This window comes from Silurus meridionalis, chromosome 8 (genome assembly GCF_014805685.1).
Source record: "Silurus meridionalis isolate SWU-2019-XX chromosome 8, ASM1480568v1, whole genome shotgun sequence".
Taxonomy (NCBI): Eukaryota; Metazoa; Chordata; class Actinopteri; order Siluriformes; family Siluridae; genus Silurus; species Silurus meridionalis.
The window spans coordinates 12,986,756-12,993,249 of record NC_060891.1 but is presented as its reverse complement, the minus strand read 5'-3'; positions in this window follow the sequence as shown (position 1 = coordinate 12,993,249).

Here is a 6,494-nt window from a genome sequence, read left to right as displayed (position 1 = left end):
TGTGTTGAAAGTTTTAGAAAAGTAGATTTCTAAGTAGGCAGAACAAAAGGTAGCAGAAGTTTGTGTCAAGGTTAGGCTCATTTGCCTCGTCATTATGGCCTTCTACAGATATTTGAACTTTTTCTGTACTTTCAGAGCTGAAGCTCAGTGGAAATTTACACAACTTTGACATTTCCTGTTGTAATTGATTTCATTCTTAAAGGCACATCAGCATGTCATTAGTTTAAAGGACTGTCCTTATTACATGCCTGATATACTAGCATTTTCAGTTTTCGGAGCATTACAAAGACTTTCAACTGATAAGGCACTAGACTCAACATTGCACTTGACCTGCTATGCAAAAATAGGCGCATTTCTTTCTTTAGCATGACTTTCGTGTATAGCCCTTGTCTTATAGGGACCATTATGCATTATAAACGAGCGAGCAAAAAAAAAAACAATAATATCATTTCTCATGAGACCTCTTTAAAGCCAACTAGCCTGTGTATTAACAGTCTCCTTCCGTAGGAGCACAAACATCCTTTACCTCTTTACCATTACATAAAAAAAAAAGTGGTGACATCCACAGACTGGAACACTGAGGGCTTGTATTGAGTGTATAGTCACCGCACACAAGCATGCATGCAGATTCACCGGTGCTCCTGCTTCTGCCTACGTGACAGAGCAACAGATGAGCAATAAGAGCATCCTGAGCTTAGCTCACTTTCCAGTATCAAAGGCTTACACGTGGCTTTTTCCATCTCCACTTTGTGCCAAACCCCCGCAGCTCTCTCATTCCTGCTCTGCTCTTTTTGTTTTGTTATATTAATAGAAGAGGAAAGAGTGTGTGTGTCCTACATTGAACTCCGCTTGGGGGGCTGATGGCCTTATTAGTTGCTTGACTGTGGTGTTGTTTGTCCTCTGGGAGATTAAGCAGCACAGCTCAGAGTCCTAGTACAAGGGCAGTGAGACAGGTGCATGGGAACACACAGAGAGGACAAAACGGGGTCAGCGTTTTACAGCATTAAGAAGAGGCTGAGAATTCGGCTTTGATGAATATGCGCCAGAGCTATTCCGACTCCGAGGCAAGACCTATGCTTCTGATTCGGGCAAATAGGTCAGCACTCTGTTCTATCGTTTCATTGATCTCTAAAGCACTTGTGTTTTGCGTCAGCCAATGCCAGCAGCAGATCTTTTCCGAGTTCTAAAGAGCTCTCTGGTCTGGCAGGCTGTGTGAGGGTTTTATGTATATTCTAGAGAGTATCTTTTACCATTTTCTGAGGTAGAGAGAACACATATCGTAACAACATGCTCTTTAAAAGAGCCCATTCCTTTGATCTGAGCACTCCTTCATCACAAGTTATTGTTGGCCTACTTTAATGCTCTCAGGAGCTGGTTAATTGTGTGGCCCTTTTTTTCCTGCTATTGTAGCAGAGGGTCCAGTGTGAGTACATATCTCTCTTTCTCTGTGTGTGCCGCCAACGGTCAGACTGGCGGCTCACTCTTTCATCTGCTCACGGAGGTGGAGCAATTCTCCATGATGATTTGAGCGTAGACATTTCCTTTATTAATGCCATCTTGCAAAAAAGGCTATGTAACTTGAGTTTGAGAGGAAGGTGGCTGTAGAACACCTGTTTGTGTTTTTAATGTTTTTAATTGGAGGGTTGCTTGTAATGATGTGTTCAGTAATAGAATGTTGTTGTGGTTAAACAAAAGTGAGATTAATAGTGATTTTATAGGAAGTGTCATTTTATGAACTGGCTTGGGAGCCGGAACAAATCTCTCATAGCCTTTAACCAAACATTTGACCCTGGAAGATTTTGCAGTGTGTTCAGTGCAACCTGAGCAAGCAGGAATTCTCGCTGGCAAAAAATAAAAGTGACAAAGAAGAACTTTTACCATTAGCATTAACATTACCAACACCAGCACACTGTGTTATGGAGAACAGTCTCTAAACCCAGGAGATTTTTTGCAAAACAGTCCTCGGCTCTCTCTAGTTTTGGAAAATACTGTTACTATTGATGGGTATCACTTCTCAATATGAAAGTAAAAAATTTGTATATTCATAAATATTCATACATGTCTTTTATCCAATGATTTGTGTTTTGTCACCAAAGCTTTGATCTGTAGCAGTGAAGCTCAAAGCAAATCCTCAACTTCAGCAAAAGCTTTAATATTTCTTTGAATCCTACAAAACCAATGTTTACCATCAGTGAAGCGAAAAGTATAATAAATAAAATAGAATAATAGAAAAATATATGTATGTATGTATGTATGTATATATATATATATATATATATATATATATATATATATATATATGTGTGTGTGTGTGTGTGTGTGTGTGTGTGTGTGTGTGTGTATGGGTGTATATATATATATATATATATATATATATATATATATATATATATATATATATATATATATATATATAAACAAAAACATAGAAATGTGCTTCCATCGCTGGCAGAATTGTTCAGCTGCAGTTGCAATTATGGAATTATGGTTCAGCGTATTCAGTCATTTACAACCGGCATGGATCTTTCATATTGCTCAGATCACTGTGACCTCAAATCAGTTTGAAATCCAAAGGGGTACTTCATTCATCAAACTACATTTGAGATATATAATATAATTATATATATATATATATATATATATATATATATATATATATATATATATATATATATATATTATTGTTATTTTCTTTTTATTTCTCTTTTTTTTGTTACTACAAAATGCCAATTGTAATAATCAAATCTAAGTGTTTTAAGTGAATCTATGAAAAGAGTTCTTTAACCATAAGACATAACTTTAAACTTTAATTTTTTTCACCTGATGTAACATTGCACGCAGGTTTATTTAGATTGTTGGATGCAAAGAAAAGTAAATTGTCTGATTCTAAACCTGTTTAATTGCTAATTGTGCAATCAAGGCCTGCCACTGAGGGGCAGTAGCTCCATGCATTTCTGTCTAAAGCATCCTTCAGAGTGTATCAACTAGTCCTACTTGCTCTAGCTTTTTTGGCAGTGCTCTCAGAGCAGCATTACTGATTTGATCATTCTGCACAGAACAAAAAAAAAATACTCTTTACTTGAAAGATGAATTTGATATCAATGAAAAAGTAGTAGAATAAAGTTGTAGTTATCTAGCTGGGCTGGATATATCAATATTATCTTTCTAATTTATTGAGTGTAGGTGTTGAATTGTAATATGATTGATTAAAAACACACAATGGGATTATATTTATGGGCTTAATGGTGTATATATTTTGTAAAAGCCATCAAGTTGAATTACTTTATCTTTCCTCTAGTTTCCTAATTAAAAGTATTTTTTTTCCCATTAGGATGTTATAAAATGAATTATGAGCAAAAAATATTGTCTTTTATGAAACTATGGATACATATTTGTTTGTTTTGCATGACTTCCATATTCTGAGTTGAATCAACTCCAGTTCTCCAAAGTGAAAATGCTCTCTGTTTGTTCTTTAGTCTTATTCATAGTTTTGTGGTTTTAAGATATGTCTATGTATGAAAGAAGTACTTAAGGGCTCTTGTTAGAGTTTCTAATGATTGACACATTTGTTAAATGTAATTAAAGCATCTTTATTCCTTTAAAATGTTTATTCCTTTATTGTGTATTCACTCATGGTTCTGAATTTAAAGACATGAATTGGTTTTAAGTTATTTCTGCATGTAGTTAATTTGAGAGCTTATTTTAATAAACTGAAAGAAAAAACTGTAAAACTTTCTGGGAAAAAAAAAAGAAAACGTATGACTTAACTGAATGTATTGATTGGAAAAGTAAGATTATTTAAAATATAAATTTTTGCATTCTTTTCTCTAGTTTTTAACCCCACCACCCTTATGATGTGTTAAATTGGTGACCATGATTGCAGTAATTGTACAATCTTAATTTATGTTGGTATTCACATATCACTTTTTTTTCTAGAATAAGAAAATGAAATGTACTTAGATATTTAATAGGCCACAATACTGGATATTATAGTGTTAATCATAATTAATTTAATAAAATATTGGTTTAGTTGTAGAAAGTACTTTGTGTTGAATTAAACTGCATGGCAAATATGCAGCATTTTTTCAGAGACTACATAATAAATGTGTTCAGAATTAAAGTCAGGGATCACGCGGGAAACTGTGGAATTCTGCACTCTGCCACATTTCCTATTGTGCCCCAGATTTGACCGGCTGCCCCATCGTACGATGATGGGGCTTTTTCTATTCTTTTCTCTCTTAGTGCATGTTCCCAAAGCGCTCAGCATTCCAGCAGCCCACCATAGGAGCTGCTTTAGTGAGGGCTGCTGGCTCCTGGGTGGCCTCTTGTGCAGGGGCTGCAAAGGGGAGGAGACGATGTCTTATTAATTGACTGGGTGTCTTGGGCAAAGTGGAGGAATTTGTCTGAGAAGAGAGACACACACACAGAGGGGAGGATCGGACATTGTCCGTGCTGCCTCCTGTATCTCGACTTGCATCATCATAAATGCCAGAGAAAGAGATTTCCTGCTTGTAAATTGTGTCCAAGTGAGCTGGGTTGGACGCAACTCCAAATGCAATGGGGAAAAAAAAAACACAAACTTTCCTAAGAATGGATGCTCTCTAAGCTGTGAGGGTGACCTGGGTTGCAGTGGAGGGCGTTTCTCTGGAGCAGGCTGTGGGAATGGCTGATGCGGTCCTGGGAGCTGTGGAGGCACTGAATGGCTTGCTGTGGCTGAGTGTGTCAGGGGGATGTGATTGAGTGGGATGTTCTCAGGATAGGGCAAAAGCAGGGCAGACGAAGGGGGGTGTAAGTGCTGAAGCTTCCCATGTGGTCCACACTGACAACCCCCCTGCCACCCAACCCATTCCCTATCAAACCTGAGGCACCCCCAGCATCTGCCTTAATCCTGTTACATGTGTCCCCATTAGCAGTAGTGGGCCAGCTATTGTCTCACTACGTGTCAGCCAAAGTCACAGACCGTACCCAACCATATTAGGACTGCTTCCCACACCCCTTCTATGCCATGGAAAAAAAAAATCACATACATACATATAACATCAGTATCAATGCTAGAAGGATCAGAAGTCAACCAGGAATCATCACAAATTATATTGCACATCATAATTACAAATGGCATGATTGAATGCTAAACATTATCACCCTTTAATCAGGTTTCTGTACACTCCAATTTGTAAATCAGCCCTGAAGCATATTACCACACAGCTTTTCTTGTTCTCTCCATCTCGTTTACATCATCAATTAATTATTGATGATTTCATGACTTGATTCAGAATGAAGTGCATAAAGAAAGTCAATAAGGAAACAACCTAATTGTTGAATTCTTAAAACATTTTATTGAACTGATTTATTAACTAATACTTAATTATCACTTTTTAACAATTTCTGATTAATTGTAGTAGAGCAGATGATAAATCATGATTTAGCAGCCTGCTTATCTTCCTCCTGATCCATCATGTAGCTGATGAAGAGCTGGAACGAAGGAACTGACCTCAAAATAGTCTTTTCCACCCACTTGTTTCCTGTTCTTTGTGGGACAGCACAAAGCCTGCTCCACTGCACATGCACAGACACAGAGGCAGCACTGGGAATACGGTGCTACAGTAATGAAAAACAACACAACAGTCCTCAAGATGCCTGAAACCCCCCCTTTTTTTTTCTTTTCATATGACAATGAACCAAAAGTAAAAAACTAAATGGCAGCATTTTCTAATAAAAACCTTAAACACTTGGTTAATGCTTTGATTTGGAGCTCTGTGCTTTCAAATCAGTAGGAATACGGGCTACAAGATTATCTAAATTACATATTCTTTTATGCATTCTGATGTATTATAATGCACGTTTATTGAAATGTCAAATACTTTTTAATGCACCTCATCAACAGAGATTGATATGAAGTCAACAGAGTTGATTTAAATATGTTGGATATGTGCTTTTACGTCAACTATTTCATTAATTGCTTATACTTTGTAAGAATATAGTGCTACAATAAATCATGTCCTATGATGCCTTTGGTGTAACTTTACTCTAGGACACCTGCCTAATAACATCTGAGAGTGGTGACCTTGTGGAAAACACTTGAATTGTCCATAAAAGGACAACAAAAAAGGTTTTTAAAAAAGCCAAAATGCTTCATTCTGGTTACTAAGGTTACAATGAGGTTGAGGACTGGTTGTAGGCATAGCATAAATTATCTGCATCAATAATTATGTCAATAGAAGGTCCTCACAAGGATAGCAAGCCAAAGGTGTGTGTGTGTGTGTGTGTGTGTGTGTGTGTGTGCGTGTGCGTGCGTGCGTGCGTGCGTGCGTGCGTGTGTGTGTGTGTGTGTGTGTGTGTGTACATGCTTGGCCTCTGTCGATCTGAAGTACTGGTTACCATGACAATAATGCTTAGAGAGGGTTTTGGCGAACAATCACCTGTGGATCTCTTTGCCCTGGCTGCAGAGGTCTGTTCATTTCACTTCGGGAGCAGATGGCCTTCCTGAAGAGTTG